We start from the raw sequence: 20,739 nt of genomic DNA, 5'->3' as shown, positions 1-20,739 counted from the left end.
AAGTGAAGATGTTAGACTTGAGGTCTGTAGTACAAAACTTGTGTGTGCCTTGTATGCTGTTTATAGAATTGGAGAAGCCCTAAGGAACTGGTTTAGGTGTCAAAAGATTTTATGCCTTAAATTGTTCTGCAGAAGGCCCTTTTTTAGCAGCTTATAATGAAGTTCAAAACTGCATGATGCAGTTCATCCTCTTATATGTGCCATTAAACTTAGTATGTTTGTCAGGAAATGCTTATGAATAGGTACAATGATGACAATATGGTCTCATGAGTTTCCTGACGAAATAATTTGGTTACAAATTACAGCAGGGACACTAAATTAGTAGAGCTGAAGTATCATCATAGTTTAGGAGTGAAGATAGACATCCTCAACTTTTCTGCAAGGGAGAGAATTAGAACTAAGCAATTGGTGCCATTTTACTTTTCCATGAGTATCATATCCCTCTTTCTCATGATACATAGGTAGAGAGCTTGGATTTGTTATTCTGTTGCTGACGTACAAATTACGGATAAACACTGTTTAGCTACACTTCTGTCTAACATTTTAATAATAATGTGGTCTTCCTGTACACTAAATAAATGAGTTTTCCTGATTTTTAGTTTACACCTGATTTAGGTCTTGGCTACCTTCCAAACTGAGGTGAATATCGTTCATAAGCTAGAACATGAGACAATGTGTATGAAAGTAACTATATGGAAGTATGTGGGGGGATGAGAATCCAGGTGAGAAGGTTTACTGCATTAGTGAAAAATCATACAGTTATTACAAAAATGAAATAGTTAGGATTTAGGCCTGCTTGCATGTCACCTCATTTCCCCAAAACATCAAGAATATGTAGTTCTGCTGGGCTGCTTTTTAAGTTGTGATAGATTACCTCTGCGAAACTGTCACTGTTTTATACAGGTGTCTAAATAAACAGGTAAAAGCTGAATTTTGCTGTCTTGAGAAAAGGGTTCTGTGCCCTCTCCATGTATATCTCCTTCATGCGTGATCTTTTTCAGTAATTCCTGCCAATACATTCCGTACCATATGAATCAATGTAAATATTTTGTCATATATTACGGCTATTATGTGTACCTGTTGATGTAGCGTTTTCAATGTGTAATCTTGATAAATAAAGTAGACTTAGGTTTAGTCAAGCAAAGCTATTAATATCTTCCAGAAAGGCTTTCTGCCTTGGTTTTGAGATGGCCAGAAATGGAGATACTGAATTCTTATGTGAATTAGCTTTTTCAAGTTAATACATCTACTTTACAGTTTTAAAATACTAATAATTATGCATTCTGACTTCAGCTTCTAGCAGTCAATCCTGATGAGGATTTTGGTGCACCTGCAGTACCATGTCAGTTAAAATTGGGCATGCATTTTGAAGCAGGTTTGCTAATCCTTTATTTACTCCTGCTCCTCTCCTCCTCTTCTGTGTCCTCTACCCCACCCTGCTCCCTGAATTAGAGAAAGTCCTGGAGCTGGGGAGCAGATTCCTTTAGAGTGAGCTTCTACCAGTGTATGTGTTCCAGGAGCAGGAGTGTAGCTAATGTGCTCCAGCTGTGAAGAATCATTTGGGGCCAAGAAAGCAGGCTATGGCTGGTCTGAAATTTCTCTTCCTTTACCTCCTTCCCCTTGCAAGACCCCCTGATGGGTGTTGGGCATGAGGTCCTTGGCACCCTACTTTCCGAGTGGGGCTGTGCTGCCTGTTAATGTAAGCAAAGCCTTTGTTAAAAGTCAGTGTAGTACATAGTAACTTCTGTCTGTGAAAGTGTTTACATAGTGTGTTGTAGCATGATGGTGATGATGATCTCTTGGATGAGCTAAAAAGATCGCAAGCTCTTTTGCTAAAAGTGTTTTGTTTTTTTTTGGGGGGGGGTTGTTTTTCAGTTCATGGTTCTGAGAACAATTTTCTATTTCTTCAAAGTATTTTAAAAGAAGTCTTTAAATTCCTCTTAAAATAACTTTTTAAATATTTTATTTTTATTAAATAAATTATTATTTTATAAGTACTGATCAGAATATCATGGGGTGCTAATTCTAATGTGATATGGAGGTAAAGGATATTCTGTTTAGATGATAGAACAGTTTGGGTTAGAAGGGACTTTTTTAAAGTCATCTAGTGCAACCATGCTGCCATGAGCAGGGACATCTTCAACTAGATTAGGTTGCTAAGAGCTCCATCCAACCTGGGCTTGAACACTTATAGGGATGGGGCATCCACAAAATCTCTGGGCAACCTGTTCCAGTGTCTCACTATATTCTCATAGTGAAGAATTTCTTTCTAATAGCTAATCTAAACCTCCCCTCTGTCAGTTTGAAGCCATTGCGGTTTGACTTGTCACTATGCCATTATTTCTCTAATTTCTTGTAGGCCCCCTCTAGGCACTTGAAGGCTGCTGTAATGTATCACACAGTATCACAGTATCACAGTATGTTAGAGATTGGAAGGGACCTCGAAAGATCATCTAGTCCAATCCCCCTGCCAGAGCAGGAACACCTAGATAATGTTACACAGGAATGCGTCCAGGCGGGTTTTGAATGTCTCCAGGGAAGGAGACTCCACAACCTCCCTGGGCAGCCTGTTCCAGTGTTCCGTCACCCTCACTGAGAAGAAGTTTCTTCTCAAGTTTAAGTGGAACCTCTTGTGTTCCAGTTTGTACCCATTACCCCTTGTCCTATCATTGTTTGCCACTGAGTAGAGCCTGGCTCCGTCCTCGTGACACTCCCCCTTTATATATTTATAGACACTGATAAGGTCACCCCTCAGTCTCCTCTTCTCCAAACTATAGAGACCCAGCTCCCTCAGTCTTTCCTCATAAGGGAGATGTTCCACTCCCTTAATCATCTTTGTTGCCCTGCGCTGGACTCTCTCCAGCAGCTCCCTGTCCTTCTTGAACTGAGGGGCCCAGAACTGGACACAATACTCCAGATGCGGTCTCACCAGGGCAGAGTAGAGGGGAAGGAGGACCTCTCTCGACCTACTAACCACCGCCCTTCTAATACACCCCAGGATGCCATTGGCCTTCTTAGCCACAAGGGCACAGTGTTGGCTCATGGTCATCCTGTTGTCCACTAGGACCCCCAGGTCCCTCTCCCCTACACTGCTTTCTAACAGGTCGTTCCCCAACCTATACTGGAACCTGGGGTTGTTCCTGCCCAGATGCAGGACTCTACACTTTCCCTTGTTATATTTCATCAAGTTATTCCCTGCCCAACTCTCCAGCCTATCCAGGTCTCGCTGGATGGCAGCACAGCCTTCTGGTGTGTCGGCCACTCCTCCCAGCTTAGTGTCATCAGCAAACTTGCTGATAGTACACTCAATTCCCTCATCTAAATCATTGATGAATATATTAAATAATACCGGTCCCAGTACTGACCCTTGAGGCACTCCACTAGTCACAGGCCTCCAACTAGACTCAGCCCCATAGACTACAACTCTCTGGCTTCTCTCCTTCAGCCAGTTCGCAGTCCACCTCACTACCTGATCATCCAGTCCACACTTCCTCATTTTAGCCGTGAGGATGCTGTGGGAGACTGTGTCAAATGCTTTGCTGAGGTCAAGGTAGACCACATCCACCGCTCTGCCATCATCCATCCACTGTGTTATTTCCTCATAAAAGGCTAAGAGATTGGTCAAACATGATTTCCCCCTGGTGAAGCCATGTTGACTGCCCCTCATAACCTTCTTATCCTTGATATGCCTTAAGATGGTACCAAGGATAAGGTGTTCCATCACTTTCCCAGGGATGGAGGTGAGGCTGACAGGTCTATAGTTACCCGGGTCCTCCTTCTTGCCCTTTTTGAAGACTGGAGTGACATTTGCTTTCCTCCAGTCCTCAGGCACCTCTCCCGTTTCCCAAGACTTGGTAAAGATGATGGAGAGTGGTCTAGCAATGACTTCCGCCAGTTCCCTCAGCACCCGCGGGTGCATCCCATCTGGACCCATGGATTTATGGATGTCCAGATTGCTCAACTGGTCTCTAACCCATTCCTCATCGACTAAGGCAAACCGCTCCATCGACCTGACTTCATCTAAGGTCTCAGGGGTACAGGGCTCTTCAGGACTGCCCGCAGCAGAGTAGACAGAGACAAAGAAGGCGTTCAGTAACTCTGCCATCTCTTTATCTTCTGTCACCAGGGCACCCATCCCGTTCATCAGTGGGCCTACATTGCCTCTGGTGTTAGTTTTGTCTGCCATGTATTTAAAAAAGCTCTTTTTGCTGTCCTTGACCCTTCTTGCCAGGTTTAATTCTAAGGATGCCTTAGTCCTCCTAGCTGCCTTCCTACATCTTCTAGCAGCAGCCTTATATTCCTCCCAAGTGGCCAGCCCCTCCTTCCATGACCTGTAAACTCTCCTCTTCCACTTGAGCTTACCCAGCAATTCCCTATTTAGCCACGCAGGTCTCTTGGCCCTCTTCCTTGACTTCCTACGTGTCGGGATGCTCCGATCTTGAGCACGGAAAAAGCAGTCTCCCGAGAGCCTTCTCTTCTCCAGGCTGAACAACCCCAGCTCTCTCAGCCTGCCTTCATAGGAGAGGTGCTCCAGCCCCATGATCATCTTCATGGCTCTCCTCTGAATTCACTCCAATGGGCCCACGTTCCTTCCTGTGCTGGGGGTCCCAGAGCTGAATGCAGTGCTACAGGTGGAGGTCTTATGAGAGCAGAGCAGCAGGATCACTTCCTTCAAAAACCTTCTGGTCACACTCCTTTTGAAGCAGCCCAGCATGCAGTTGGCTTTCTGGGTTGTGAGCACACACTGCTGGCTCATGTCCAGCTTTTCATCTACTTGTATAAATCAAGTTGTATATAAATCTAGTTTTGTAAACCACAATGAAACCAGAACTACTTTGTTACTTCTTTCTGTAGGTCAACATAGCCTTCTTTTGACAGGGATATAGTGGCAATTATTTAAGTCTTAATTTATTGACCTCATCACCTTGTTTAGGATTGAAATTCAGCAGAGGAAGGTGGATTGATTTTTATTTTTTTTTTTAGTGCAGGTGTTATGCTCACAACCAGGCTACTCTTTCGGAATATAGGTAGACTTTTAGGTTTCTTTCAATAATGGAAAATACAATTTATGCCCTGAATATATTAGATTTGGATCAGGGAGGCCAGAGAAATCATCTGCAAATATATTTCAAATATTCACTGGGGGTTATCTAAGTATACTAATTCTGAGGGTGTTTATTTCTTGTAGATGTTGTTTAACATATTCCTTAGTTACTAATGGACTGGAAAGTACTTCATCATCTTGTTGTGATACTAGCCTGTCATCCTGCTTCACTCCAAGCATACAAGAAAATTGTACTGAACCTTTTGCCTTTTCTACTTCATTAAAAACATTCTGATCTTCACAAAGGACTTTGTCTACTGCTATGAATTCTTCTAGTTTTCCTCATTTAGTTCAGATTTGCCAGCCAAGTTATAGCAGCATAAGATTAGCTATTAAGAGGTCAGTTAAAATCTTTGTCTCCTCCTCAAGCTCCCAGTTAGCCTAAGACAATAAATTTACAGTGAGATTTTAAAGGCATTTAAGTTGCTACAGATTTGGGGTTTTATATATGCATATGTTTTTTTTCTTTGCTTAAACTTCTTGCAGTCTTCTGTTGCTTTATTAGATAAAACCAACAGTATATTATTATGAGGGGAGAAACCACAGTCTGAAAAAACTGTTGAGACACTGACATAATGTCGTGGTTTAAACCCAGTCAGGTAATTCGTTCGCTCACTTCCCCCCCCTTTCTTGCCCTCCCCCTGCTCTCGGAGGGATGGAGAGGAGAATTGAAAAGAATGCAACTCCCACGGGTTGAGATAAGAACAGTTTAGTAACTAAGGTATAACACAAATCACTACTGCTACCACCAATGATAATAATGATAAACGAAATAACAAGGGAAGAGAATACAACACCTCAGCACCAGCTGACCGATAACTCGCCCCCCAAGCCCGACCAAGCTCCGACCGATACCTCCTCCAACCCTGCAGTCTCCCAGCCCTTCCGGCTCACTCCCAGTTACATCCTGGGCATGACGTGCTGTGGTATGGAATACCTCTTTGGTCAGTTTGGGTCAGGTGTCCTGTCTTTGCTTCCTCCTGGCTTCCCCTCCTCCCTGGCAGAGCATGAGGCTCACAAAGTCCTTGGCCAAACCAAAACATCGCTATCAGCTCTGTTCCCGAGCTGAAAGTCAAAACACTGCACTACACCAGCTACCAAGGAGGAGAAAAATGACTGCTACTGCTGAACCCAGGACACATAAACAACTTTGGTAAGAATTTATTGTATTTACCTAGAGCATAATTAAATAAAATTTGAGCTTGGTGTCACTGGAAATAGAACAACAGTCCATACTACTAGTGTTTGGGTTTGGTTGCTCAGGAGGTTTTTTTGTTGCTGTACTGAATAGGAATTGAGCAGGCTACCTTGTTTGTCTGCCAATGTTGCGCTTAGATGTACATCTTGTGTTCAGATTACAGCTACTTAGATGTACACTTGATGTTAAATTGATATTTCTCTTAGGTGTACACTTTAAAGTCTTGGGAGATTCTTGTTGACAACAGAACTCAAAATACTCATTCACCAAAGCTCCAATTTAGAGTAAAAATGTCATGTTACTGATAAGTATTTTGAAAAATGGCTAGCAAGCACACTATCGTTTTTTAAAATCTTTAGAGAAAAGTGGTTTCATTTCAGTCTGTGTAGTTCCTGGTTCTGAAGAAATGCTACAAACTGTAAGCCCATCCTATTTACAGCTGGCCTTTCTTCAGTTAACAAAATTGCCTATGCCTCCGTTTAAATACAACTTGGCCACCTCCACTGTATTGTTCTTTCGTGAAGAGTATTCTTGACTTCATTGGCATTCAGTAATGTTGAGGTATGTTGCTAATTATTGCAAGCATGAATGCTTGCTTATAATTGCAATTTATCATGAATGCTTAAGATTTGTTAATGATTTTTTTTTAGTTTTTTTAAACTGTTTTTTAGTTGTTTGGGTTTTGGTTTTTTTTTGCCTCAGGTCTTGAGGGTTTTATTGTTTCTAAAGCTGCTGAATAACCTGCTGGTTTGAAAATAGCAGTTAATGCATACCACCTACTGGTAATAATTACATCAAAGCTTTTTGTTCCTATTGGTGTTTTAATACTGTAGAGCTTTATGAATTCTTTCCAGATGGAGAGCTCAGTTTTCTTCAGTGCATCAAAGTTAAGAGGAGATTTCTACCAGAAAGACTGACTTTCTTATATACCAATCAGGCGAATATATTGCATCTAACCCCCAAGAAATTCCAAGGCACAATAGAGGCATTTTCTGGCAATACAGTACCTACATAACTCACGTCTTAACATTACATAGGCAGTGAAGAGCCCTGAAACAGTTTTGTCAATGCCACAGCAGTACAAAGGAGATGGAAAAGGTGACTTCTCTTAACTAAATAGTGGCAATTTGCATGTGTGGTAGGCTATGGGCTTTTTATGAGCTGGGCTTTCTTACAGCTTAGCTCAGGGCTGTGCTAGATCTGGTTTGGTTTGTTCGAGCTTATTCCTGGAGCAGTTACTTAAAACTTGCTTCCCTCAAGTTGTGCTCTGTACTGTAGCTCTGCATTTCTCCTGGAATTGATTCCAGTTTGGTGAGTGGCTCTGGAGTTTTGTGTCTGGAACTGATTGCTTGTAAGTTTGTGGGTCATAATTTCAGGCTTGGAAGCTTTTTTTTTTTTTTTAATTGTGGCAGAGAATTGAATTTTACACATATACACCCCACACATCCCCCCATGTTTCTGGGTAGAGAATGTCCTGAGATGGAAGTAGCAGCAAATAGAAATATTGTAAGTTCTGTTAATAAAGAGTAACTGTGTGTTTTAGACACTGAAACAAAATTCCTTGACTGTTTATTTGTAACATTGCTCTTGGACTTTCATTGGAATAAAGTAGATTTCCCAAAGACTAATGAAAGATATGGTTTGGAGAAATTTTACTCCAGGGTGTAGTTGCTGCTGGTAGTTTGGTTAAGACTGTTACAGGTTTGGCTTCCTCTGTTTTATAAAGTCCTCTTAATGCTATCCCTGAAGACCCTGGATCCTCAAGTACCTCTAGCTCATCAGAGCATGAAGTGCTTGCTCTTAGCCTTAGTCAGTGGAATGCTGTGACAATGTTCTTGTTATTTCAACATGAGGTCCTCGGAAGACCCAGGCCAAATGTTGTGTGGTATTGATGGGACCTGTCTGAATCAGAGGCTGTAGATGATGAGGAGCACAGACGGATGTGATCACTCCTAAGTGTGTCTGTTCTTAGCAACATTTGCTAATGTCTGCTGTTAACAGCTGAATATAGTTTCAGTGCAAGTGGAACTGCTATGTGATGAGGCAGGTGGAGGTAATGGGTATCCAATTGATAGGTCTTTTCTGTACCAACCTAAATGCCACTTTATATACTGAAATAAGTTAGACTTAAAGACAGTTATGTTAAATACTTTTAGAGGAGAAGAAAGCAAGAAAGAAAATATTTGGGTAGGGCTTTATTCATCATTAAACTCTCAAATAATCCTATTACATGTTTTGGACTTGCTGCTAACTGCTGGATTCTTGAGACTGCTAATTGAATTCAGGGCATAGGTTTTCAAAGAGCTTTAATGCTCATTATATTGTCTGTATTTGAAGTTGTATGGGAGAGTCACTGAAATGTGCAAAGCAGAAATGCATGTAAAAAAAAAGGGAATTTTGAGTGACTAGACAGATTCAGAAAACAATTATGAAGAGGAAAGTTGCATTTGTACTCTGTAACTTCTTATCAGGACTGTGACTTTGAAAGTGGCATTTCTACTGCCTGGCTGTGAAAGCAACTTCTTTTTTCCCACGTGTGCTGATTAGAAAAAGAAGGGGTAGGATTTGCAGAGCAACCTCTGTGATGTTTAAGCACATGTCTCCAATTAGTGTAAATACTTTAATGTAGTGTAAAAAAAGATGAGAAACTCTGCAGGTTAATATTGGGTTATGTGTTCCTTTGGAGAGGGATTTTTGGAGGGGTGGAACTGTACGAGTGATGGAAATATTTAGTATCTGAAGCTGTGTAAAATGTTGAGAGGTAGCTCCTGTCTAAAAGCCAAATGCTACTATAAGGATGAGTGACAGGAAACAAGAGACTGCCTATTAGACACCTAATCACTGTGTGCTATGGAGTTGCTGCCTGTGATTTACAGCATAGCTTGAGTACACCTAGACTCCATATTGATGAGCTTTTACCCAGAAGGTCACAAGTGGGAAAGGCCTGGAGGAACTGCTACTGTTTGATCTCCTGTAGAGAGATATAGGGCTCAGCTGTGAGGAGACTTGCAGAACTGAGCCATGTTGTTGTCAGTCACTTCTAAAAAGACCTTTGGAATATCAGCCATCTGAGCTTGTCTCTGTTCAGAGAAAAGGTGGTTTTCTTCTGTTTTATCTAAATTAAAGGTAGAGCAAATAGTATGAGATACTTTTCTTCTTTATGATACTTTGTGAATATTGGGGAGGAATGTGGGGTTTACTTTGTGCAGAAATTTCTAATTATCTTGGGAACTCTAAGTTTATTTTGAGTCAGTTAAAATAACTGTAGTACAATAATCCTTTTTTAAGTGAAAGCACAGTTGAGACCGAAGGTGGGGTGTAAGTTGTGGCTTTTTTAGTTACGTTGAGGGGCTTTTTGCATTTCGATGGTGGTATTCATTAGAACAAATGTCTTCCAGAGAGTACCTGCCCTCTGTGCTACTCAAAATAAAGTTGGATAAGCCTCTGTGCCTGCCTTGCTTCCAGAGCTGGCCATACAGTGTGTGGGCACAGGGAAGGAAATTGGGGTGGAGGGTCGGGAACTGATGTGCTAAGCACAGTACACGCTTCCTGTGAGCTAGTGTCCCAAGCGTACACAGGACTGATCCTATCCATGTTATTTACCAAGCATGCTCCTGAATGATTGTGACACAAAAGTCATGCCAGAATTGCGTTTCCTCTTTTCTTCTTCCTTCTGTTCCAGCTGCAATTTGATGGATGGAAGAAAATGAAACACAACACTAAGTGATTTATTTAGGGTCACAGGCAACAAAAATATTTAAGCAGATTTATTATTATCTTAAAAAAAAAAACCAAACCGCTGAAAACTGGACTAATTTTAGACCAGTCTGTCTGCTATTTTAATCCAATTCAGATTTCTCTAAGAAGAGAAGGCCTGTGTTTTCCCAGAAATATGACTGTTATGTTTTGATATACTTGTGGTATCTGTAGAGGCTGAATGCAGACAAGTAAAGCAGTTAATACTGGCCTATGTTGATGTAAAACCTGTAGCATCTTAGTAAGGAATAATTCATATGTCTAGGTGAAAATCGGGTCAAAACTTAAGAGTCTTGATCTCAGTGTTTTGAAGTGCTAAAGTAATTCTTGTTTTGCAGTTGTAATAAAAGGTTCAGAATGTTAGTCTGTGTAAGTTCAGCTTGACCAGGAAAAAAATATTCCCAGTTTTAAAAAATTTAAATAATAAAAAAGAAATGGTGTTTGCTTCTGTTGCCACTTTGAAGTGATGGGAAAAGTTCATCTGTAGTTCACTTAAGTTCCTGGGATAGGCAAAGGTGATCTTGGTGCTGTGGCTTGCTGCAGTGATGTGTGACAGGAGATGGAGCAAGGAGACCATAGGTCCCTTTGCCTAGACTGCCATCATCAGCTCTTCACACCAGTTAGCTCCAGGGCATGGAAGGGATTGTTGGCTGCTTGTCAGCATAAATTCTCTTGTGCCAGGGAGGTGTTTTAGTCAGAGATCTAAATGCAAGCCTGAGCCTTGTTAATTCAGGATTAGCTCCAGTAGCAAAGCCTGGCATATGTGTGTGGGTCATCTTTTTGGTGACAAAGATAAGGGGAAGAGGTGCTTTGCCTGGGTCAGGACATAGCACCCAGCAAAACTCCTGGGCATATGGAGAGTTGGTTTGGTTTGGTTTTTTTTTTTTACCTCCAGCCACAGCCTGAGGAAGCAAGTCTAATTGAACTTCTTAATGCTGTTCAAGCAGAGACTGCCAATCCCAACATGCCATACGCAGCTCTGTAGTGAAGACTGAGATGAAGTGGGGCTGGTGGCCTTTATTTCTTGCCCTGCTCATACAGGTCTTGCATTCAGAAGCTTTTCTTTGGGAACAGTCGTTGTATATAGTTTGATTTCATCAAACTTATATTAAAAAAAAAAAAAAAAAATTAGTGCATTGTTCAATTTGTCATTAAAAATGCTCTCAAACAAGGAAAAAAAGCCCCAAACCACAAAACTTTTTCTGCTTTTGATGTCCTGCTGTTACTCCCCAGTGTTGATGTCTGACTTAAAGATTAATTAAAATAAATATCAAGTGCTACTGAAATAATTAATACATTATTTAATTTACATTCGATTGTAAGTGGAAGAATGTCTTACACTTCCCTTTAAAAAATCAGCATGGTTCCAGAAAGGAAGGAAGTATGCTAATTACAATGCCTCCATGAGACTTTGCAATTCATGGATGAGAGTTGATCAGAAGATGCAAAGGAGGCAAAGCAAGCATTTTAATGTTTGATACTTCAGTGCTTCTCATCCCAAAGTTTGCTATTAAAACACATAGCAAACTTTGTAGTGCAGTTTTATATTTCCTGAACTTTTCCATCTAGATGCATTAGAGACATTTAGGATTGGATGCTGATCCTGTGCTGCTTTTGGCACTGAGGTAACATGGCTGGAGTTTCTCCCAACTTAGGCTGGTTAATGTGAAATCAGAATTAGTTTCTGTAGCTTTTTACAAAATATCCATATGTTTCATAGCACTTTTCTTAACATATATGTTATGGCCAGCATTTATGTACATTTTCCTGCCACACAAGGGAAAAGAGCAGAAGTTCTGCCTTTGGTAGAAGCAACAAATACAGTGTGTTCAATGAACGGTCATAATGTCTAGTGGTATATATGTAACAATATGAAGATGTTAATGCATCTCTGAACATACTTGTTAATGTGGAAAATACTAGCATCTGTTAATGGAACAGTGACAAGAGGAAGGATAACAGAGAGTACTAGCATCTGTTAATGGAACTGTGACAAGAGGAAGGATAATAGAGAATTCTGTAACAGGGCTGGGTATAAAGGTATTTTCTTCTATTAATAATGAAGCTGTCTTAAATATGCAATAATGAGAACAGTTGTGCAGGGTCAGATTAAACATCTAGCTTGGAGGTCAGGAGATGATACCCAAGAGACCATGGAAGAGCAATAGAGCAATAAAAGCATGGTATTTTTTCTCATAGAGGCTCTGGGTCTCCAGCTCTGTGGTTTCTGAAACCAGAAGGTGTACTACCTTGTCTTTTCACTTAACCTTTGTGTTGCCTCTCTCTTGCTTCCATTTCTCTAGTGTCTTACCATTCTTCCTGTTCCCTCATGATACTGAAGCAGCAGTAGCAGAAGTACTGAGAATATAGTGGAAGCAGCCTGGTTGCTCATTATTTCTTTTTTCTGCTAAATAGCAGAGAGCCAGCTGTAGTAAAAATCCAGCTTAGGTTTTGGCTGGTTAGTCTGTGCTCCATATGAGGAGCTGAGAGGCTTGAACATGTGTGCTGCTGTGAGTTGCTGGACATCAGAACAAGTCCTACAGTGAGAAGATATAAGATTTTTAGGGAGAGAACTGTACTTCTCTTCAGATGTGTAGGGAATTTCATGGGAGCTGTGGAAACTATGTTTCTGAAGTAGAGGCCTTTGCTGTTTGCTGCCAACCTTCAAATCCCTATTTAATAGCATGGCAGGTTTACAGCTGCCATTAAAATGTTTTCTCTGGGTGATTTTGGTGGTTGATTTGTTTTTACCCTCCTCATCTTATTACTTGAAACTGTGAAAGTACTTTAAGGGGAAAAAAACCCAAAACAACTAAAGGGGGGAAGGCCAGGGGAATACCTGGGAAATATGAACTAAAATGAATAGTCCAGGAAAGTCTTACAAGTGCTGGAGTAAGGATTTTGTAACTGGAGATTTTGGGGTTAGCCCTGTAGGAGTAGTGCTGTATCTTCTGCTTTCTAGATGAGCCTAGGCAGAAGGTTTCAAACTTTCCTCTCAAAAATAGCTTAAAGTACAGCAGTTAAATTCTGTATCAGCATGACTCAGTGTCCTGTGCTAGTAGATAACTTGCCTAATACAATGTGTTATAAATTCGTGTTACAGTTAATACAGTAACATCTGACAGGAATTATTTTAAGATGACTGCCGTTGTATTTCTATAGAAAGCTTTCCTGGAAAAAAATATAAATATTTAATTTAATCGTTGACTTCATCTACCTGGACTTGTGCAAAGCGTTCAACACTGTCCCACACGACGTCCTTGTCTCTAAATTGGAGAGACATCAATTTGGTAGGTGGACCACTCGGTGGATAAAGAACTGGCTGGATGGCCGCACACAAAGAGTTGTGGTTAATGGCTCAATGTCCAGCTGGAGACCAGTAACGAGTGGTGTCCCTCAGGGACCATTGTTGGGACCGGTCTTGTTCAACATCTTTGTCACTGACGTGGACAGTGGGATTGAGTGCGCCCTCAGCAAGTTTGCTGATGACACCAAGCTGTGTGGTTCGGTTGATACCCTGGAGGAAAGGAATGTCATCCCAACCTCATGAAGTTTGACCATGCCAAGTGCAAGGTCCTACACCTGGGTCAGAGCAATCCCAGGCACAGCTACAGGTTGGACAAAGAAGACGACTGGAACAGCCCTGTGGAGAAGCACTTGAGGGTGTTGGTTGATGAGAAATGGAACATGAGCCGGCTTCAGTGTGCGCTCACAGTGCAGAAAGCCAACTGTATCCTGGGCTGCATCAAAAGGAGCGTGACCAGCAGGTCGAAGGAGGTGATCCTGCCCCTCTGCTCTGCTCTCATGAGACCTTACTTGGAGCATCTTGTACTGTTCTGGTGTCCTCAACATAAAAAGGAAATGGAACTGTTGGAACAAGTCCAGAGGAGGCCCACGAGGATGATCAAGGGACTGGAGCACCTCCTGTATGAAGACAGGCTGAGAAAGTTGGGGCTGTTCAGCCTGGAGAAGAGAAGGCTGCATGGAGACCTCATAGCAGCCTTCCAGTAACTGAAGGGGGCCTATAAGGATGCTGGGGAGGGACTCTTCATTAGGGACTGTAGTGACAGGACAAGGGGTAATGGTTAAAATTTAAACAGGGGAAGTTTAGATTGGATATAAGGAAGAAATTCTTTCCTGTTAGGGTGGTGAGGCACTGGAAAGGGTTGCCCATGGAGGTTGTGAATGCTTCATCCCTGGCAGTGTTCAGGGCCAGGTTGGACGAAGCCTTGGGTGAGTCGTTTAGTGTAAGGTGTCCCTGCTCAGGGCAGGGGGTTGGAACTTGATGATCTTAAGGTCCTTTCCAACCCTAAATATTCTATGATTCTATGAATTTAAAAAAAAAACCCGAAGAACAGCAAACATCAAACCTCAGACTAAAACACCAACACAAATCAGCATTTCTTTGTTACTGTTATCTGTGTTAGAAGAGTGTATAGTTGCCTGGGACTACCTGGCCTCTTTAATAAATCTTGTTCCCTCCCCATTCCCCATAATTCAGTGCTCTAGAATGGTGAGATGCAAGAGAAAATACAGTTGTTTGTGATGTAGGCATTTAACAAATTATCTCAGCAGATGTAGGCAACTACAGAAGCTCAGTAAAGGGTGTGTCTGTAAATTGTGATGGTCATTAATATGCTGACTGCCTTTTCCTGGGTTTTGAGTTACCGGCTGGGCTTAAACCATGACATGTCCTGAAGCTTGAGCTCTTGTAACTGTTGGTTTGTTACTTAAATCTAGGCATGTAGTAGGCATTAAGTACTCATTTTACTTTCAGTACCTGTTTTTTTCACATACCTCTCTTCCATTATAAACATTATCTTTTCATTTTAGTTGCCAAGCTTTTTTTTTGAGGCAGGAAAGTTTGTGCATTTCTGAAGTATAGAACGAGCTAACATCTTGATTATGTCTTGGAAGAATCACAGCGGTGCATTCATTGTTCCTGATAAATAGGTATGTGATTTTACGGGGACTCTACAGTGTGTGTGTATAGAATTCATGCTCAGGAAAAATAATCTCTTAAAAGGGTTTGTTCGGTTTACTTTACTTTGGTGGTTGTTTTTTTTGTGATTTGTTTTAGTTTGGGTTGTTTTGTTTTGTTTTTTTTCCAATTTGGATTAAAATTTTTTCCTAGGGAAAAATGAGGAACACAACAGTAACCAAAAAAAAAAAAAAAGTTTAATTTGATAATGCTGATTGCTAGTGGTTTTTGACCTAAAGACTCATTAACCTTTGTCCCCAAAAAATTATCTAAATAATCCATGATTTATACTGGGAGTGGAAGAGGAGAGGAGAGGATGTAGATTTTTGAACTCTGTTGGAAGATCACTGGCTCTGCATTTAGAACAGACTTGACCTTTCTCAGGCCCAGGTCCTGGGCTTAGTGTTCACCAGACTTTCTCAATGTTTTTTTTTTTGTTTTTTTTTTCTTTAGAAGGAAGTCAGCACTTGTCTGGCTTGAAAATGTTTCTAACAGAGGTTTTTAGCTTGTAAAACTAATACCTTCAGAAAACAGGATGTTTTAGCCGAATGTCACAGAAAGCAAATGTTCTGCTCCATAGATAATTTTGTGGAATATGCATTGTTTCTTGCATTCTGGGGGAAAGATGAATGATGTTGGTGCTTCTGAGACTTCTTTGAAATTATTTCACTGCATGCTTGCATTGTGAAGAAAGGCAGAATAGCAAGATAAAATGCAGTGGAATATTTCTCTTCTGTCAGTTTTATCGTACTAAATGTCTGTCTTTACAGGCAGCAGCAGCATAGCTGACAATTTCTTATCCCATTTCCTGAAGAGAAATGAACATATCCATGGTCACTCTTATTAGTTAAATGTATGTATGTAATATACACCATGCAGTTAATTGAATTTGTTATATAATTTAATATTTCATCTTCACTTTCTTTAGAAATTGGTTCAAGTAAGGTAGTGAAGATTAGTATGTTAGAGGGTATTTGTGCCTTTTCATTTCCCTAATGAAAATTTACAAGGAATTTTCAGAAATGGAGAGCATCATAGGTTTTAAAATGGAAATTTGTGTCAGGAACAAATACCAACTCTCTTCAAATCCTCTAAAGACAGACAAAACAAAATTCAGGAGTCAGTTATGCAAATGGGAGATTCTTATCTGGAGACTGAATTCAGTTCTATGAACAATTTCGAGGAAGTTTGGGAATTACAGATGTGTCAAAAACGGACATTGTTAGTTTATTGCTATGAATTGCAAGATCAGTATTAAAAAAAGCGAGCATCAAACTGACCATCTAAGGAAATAAATTCAGGCAGATTAGCCCTCACTGCATTAAATGTTGAACATTTTCAAATTTCAAAACAAGTCATAAGAAAAGTATTTCTTCTGTTAGGAAGTGTTAAGGAAATAAACCTTAACTCTAAAAATTTAGATGGTGTTAGACGCTTCATGATTGGGTTTTGTTTGTGTCTTCTGTGATGTTAATCGCAATTTTGAGTTGTAAATATTTTGACCACTTGTAGCTGTAAAGAAGTGCTGGATCAAGCTACTACAAGTGACCCTCAAGACATCTACAGCACAGCTGAAAATGAGTGAAGTAACCCATCTGCCTGAATAGCCTAAATAGCAATTGGTTACAAATGTTTAAGTGTTTCCTTTTGGGGTAATTTCCAGGCTGAGATACTCCAAGATCTTTTTAGAAATGCTGCACACTTGAATGCTTCAATTGAATGTCTGTAAACTGGGGAAAAAAAAAATTATATGCAAGGGATAGCTGAGATGCGTCTTGCCTGAACTTGCGATTCTGCCTTGTATTTCCCTGTAGTGAAAGCAGAGGTTGGATTCTCTGTGTGGTCAATGAACATGAGAGTGTGTTTTGTTGGCATGCCAGGATTCCCATCCTAAACTGTCTGTTTCTTTCACTTGACTGAAGGAAGTCTAGACAACTAGATCTGACCAGGATGTAGTTGTCTGAAGCTAGCTGAGCTGAGTCCTATTTTTTATGCCTAACTTGAACTACTTAAAAGTGCATAGCTCCAAAGTTGTTCTTTGATTTGTTTTAAATGTTTCCTTAGAATGGCTTACCATTGTCATAAGGATTCACTCAGATTAGTGAATAAAGGTAGTAGAACAAAAATGAGAACCAAGTGGTTGCTTTGACTAAATCAGCATCTTAAGAGGTTTGTATTAATTTTAAGGAATGTTGATTTTTTTTTTTTAATTATTATTTTTTATAAATCTGTTCAAAATTAAAGCTCTGAAATTTCACAAATAAATGACTTCTCCCCTTGGCCTTGATTTCCACACCCCCCCCCCCCCCCCCCCTTTTTTTTTACCTCCAGGCAGAGAAGCTTAGCAGACAAGTGCCATGTTGTGTTCATGAATGATTTCATAAAATAAGCAGATGAGTAACTGTTTATAGTGTGAGACTTTGGGAGTTGAGGTTACAGCAAGAAGTGACAGGAAGTTCAGAAGAGCTTGTTCTTGTAGGATGAGATGGTGCCAAGCTTTCTGTCACAGAAGGATATGTAGGGAGGAAACCTCTTGCTGGAATTAGCCAGAAGAAATGCCGTTGTTGAGGAAAAAGACCTCCTCTTGTCTGACTGTTTGAACTTTGTTGGTTAACCAGTGTTTGGTTTTCAGTGTAGGATTGGGTTTAAGGATTTTTCAACCTGTAAATCATTAAAGTGAATGCTATTTCCATTAACAGAAGAAAGGGTTTTTGATTGCAGGTCTGCAAGCATAAGGCTGGATATTGGAAAGCTGATGCACCTCTTGCTCTTCATGCTATGGATCTTTGCTAATGCTGCTTTGAAATTTGTAGATGAAAATGACTTATAGCAATGTAAATGAATTATTACATTGATTTGTCATAACAATAGTAAGACTTCAGAGAAGGTGAGCGCTGCTCAAAATGTTTCACTGAGAAAAGCATATCAAAAGTTTTTTCTTCTTCCCTGCAGTGTACCTCTCTGGTGTTTCCTGGTTGCACTGATGTGAGTTCTTGCCAGTCACAGAGATGATACATCTGTAGTCCTACAGTGTAGTGGGTTCAGCTGTAAATTATTTTTCTCCTTCCTAGTGCCTGGTCCAGTGCTGTGTCTGATTAACACACCAATGTTTTAGTTGTTGCTAAGTAATGCTTACTGCGATCAAGGACTTTTCAGTCTCTCTGCCACTGAGGAGAGGCACAAAAAGCCAAGAGAGAGCAGAGACAGGACACCTGATGCAAACTAGCCAAAGAGGTATTCCATACCACAGCACGTCATGCTGTGTACATAAACTGGGGGGAGTTACCTGAAAGGGCCCAATCTCTGCTCAGGTCAGGCTGGGTATCAGTCAGCGGGTGGTGAGCAATTACATTGTGCATCACTTGTGTTGTCTGAGATTTAATTTCTTTTCTTGTTGTTTCCTATTACTATTGCTGGTGGTGGTATTCTTTTTATTATCACTATATTTTTATTTTGGTTATTAAACTGTTCTTATCTCAATCTGTGGGGTTTGCATTCTTTCAGTTCTCCTCCCCATCCTGCCTTGGGGGTGGGGGAGTGGGGTGGGAGAATGGCTGCAAAGCAGTGGGTTACTGGCTGGGGTTAAACCACAACAAACAATCTCTCTAATTGCTTGGAACATTAATAGAATTCAACAACAGCATAGTTTTGTAGTTTAATTCCAAAAAGACTAGTTCACCCATACAGAATTAAAATCCATAAATTCTTGAAAGTATAGTTGAAATTTATTATAATTACAGCAGAAGAGCTTCCCAATTAAAACAGTGTTTTTTTGTGTTTTTTTTTTTTTTTTCTGAAAGGAGTTTTAAGCCACTGAGTTGGTAATGTTCTCCAGTAGAGCAAACTGACAAGGATATAATTTCACTAGCTTCAGTTGTCTTTCTCTGTTGCAAGAAAGAAATTCATTGTTGCTGTAGAGAAGACATTTTTTTCGCCAAAGGAGATTTAAATTTAGCGCTTATTCCTTTAAATCAGAGTTGTGCAGAGACTGACCAAAACCGCGTGAATTGATGCAACCAGAAAACAGAAACAACAGGACTAGCTTCACTTCTTGAAGCTGTAACAAAGGATCTACTTGTACTCTGTGCTGAATGCGAGCATGCAAAATATCCTGTGGAAGGCAGTTGAGGTAATCTGTGCTCTTCTCCAAATGCACTGGGAGAGCTTCTTGTAAGTTGGCAGTTCAACAAAGTTAACAGTTTAAGTTGTTGACTCTTGTGATAGTTGTAACCAGGTTCTCAATGCCGACTCTTACATTTCTCTACCATGAAAGTCTGTCATTCCAAGTCTTTGAACTGACCTGCCTGTTACTTTACATCTGTAGGAGCCTCGAATACCAGCCATTACGTTTTTCATAACACCCAGCCTTCCTTTGCTGTAAGTTACAGAAAGAGAAGAAGGAGCTTGCTGTAGGAAATGTTGTCTTTGTATTTCTTGCTGTATATTAAGTTGGATGTGAATCAACTATGTAGAAGCTGTATAATTACTAAAGTGAGCATTAACCATGACTTATGGCTGGGAGATTGCTCTGTTTCATTGTCGATGTTGGAAAACAGTTGTCATGGGGATTATTGGATTTGCTTATCTTGATGGATGAATTATTAGTTCTTATCTCGGGACCATTAAAGTACAAGGAAGAAGATTTCAACCTGAAATCTTCAACTCATTTTGAATGGGTTGCCACAATTTAATTTTTCAGTGTTATTTAATAGTCTGAAAAAAAAGTTGGGATCTGTCTCTTATGAGACTGAATGTTAGCCTCATATAGAAGGACATGAGCACATGAGACTTAAGACCTATGTAATTTTTATTAACATTGGAGTTACATTCTGATGGGCACATGGTACCTATGGTCCCCACAGTCAGCGGGGGAAGATGGAATTCTTAACCAGGAGTCTGAGTACGGAACTGTTCCAGGTAGCCAGGAGGAAAAGCCAAGCTTGATGATTTTGGGTAAATCCCCATTCAAGGACCTATATGGTCAACTCTGGACTGCTGAAATCTGCATGCTTTCACTATAGTGCTAAGCTCTAAACTTCCCTAAAAGAATGAAGTTAAAAATGCATGTCCTTTCAAAAATTACAGGATCTTGGGTTTGTCTTTTTTTTTTCATGCGGAGAACAGCTGGAAATGGAAGTCATATTCCTTCTTTCTAATGCTGTCTTGTACAGTCCTTTCTAAGTCCTTTCCTCTTCCAGAGGATGCAAACCCATACCAGTTTCTTCACAGGTCTCATCTTCTAACCTAACACTGTGGAAGAACTTGGAAGGTTGCACTGAGCAATTGCTGCACTGAATACCTAAAACGCTTCTTGCAATGCAAAGACATAAATCCTCTTTCCAGAGAAGTAACCGGTAGGATAGAGAGATTCTTCCTTTTGTAACCCTGTGACTCTTAATTATTCCATGTACAGCAGCATAGCACAGCTTGAAAAGCAGGCTGAAGGCTAGGTCCTTGGTCTCTGTGTTTGTCAGGAGTAACTTAATGCCGATTTAAAATTATCGGCAATTTTCTTCTCTTAGGTCAAATTCCAAACTTGATTGGAATTTTTCCTATTCAGATTATGTTCTTTAATAATTGTCATGAAGTTGCTGTAGTACACCTTATTTTCCCAATCTCACATAAACAGATGTGGACGGTATGCTTTTCCTCATAGAGATCTGATTCCATCTATCTCTGGTTAATGTGCTGTGTGTATAG

General features: G+C 40.4%; 1 long non-coding RNA gene across 1 annotated transcript in view; it reads left to right on the top strand.

The window, feature by feature from the left end:
• Nucleotides 1-20,739, top strand: part of LOC130609248 (uncharacterized) — a 44,561-nt gene that overhangs the window by 13,226 nt on the left and 10,596 nt on the right. The window contains exon 3 of the long non-coding RNA XR_008974741.1: nt 10,954-11,099. This is a non-coding gene — a long non-coding RNA (uncharacterized LOC130609248). The remainder of the gene's footprint in view (nt 1-10,953; nt 11,100-20,739) is intronic.

This window comes from Pezoporus wallicus, unplaced genomic scaffold (assembly GCF_028554395.1).
Source record: "Pezoporus wallicus isolate ANWC-B61680 ecotype Strahan unplaced genomic scaffold, APGP_CSIRO_Pwel_v1 contig_2908, whole genome shotgun sequence".
NCBI classification, from domain to species: domain Eukaryota; kingdom Metazoa; phylum Chordata; class Aves; order Psittaciformes; family Psittacidae; genus Pezoporus; species Pezoporus wallicus.
This window is presented reverse-complemented; position numbering and strand designations above follow the sequence as displayed.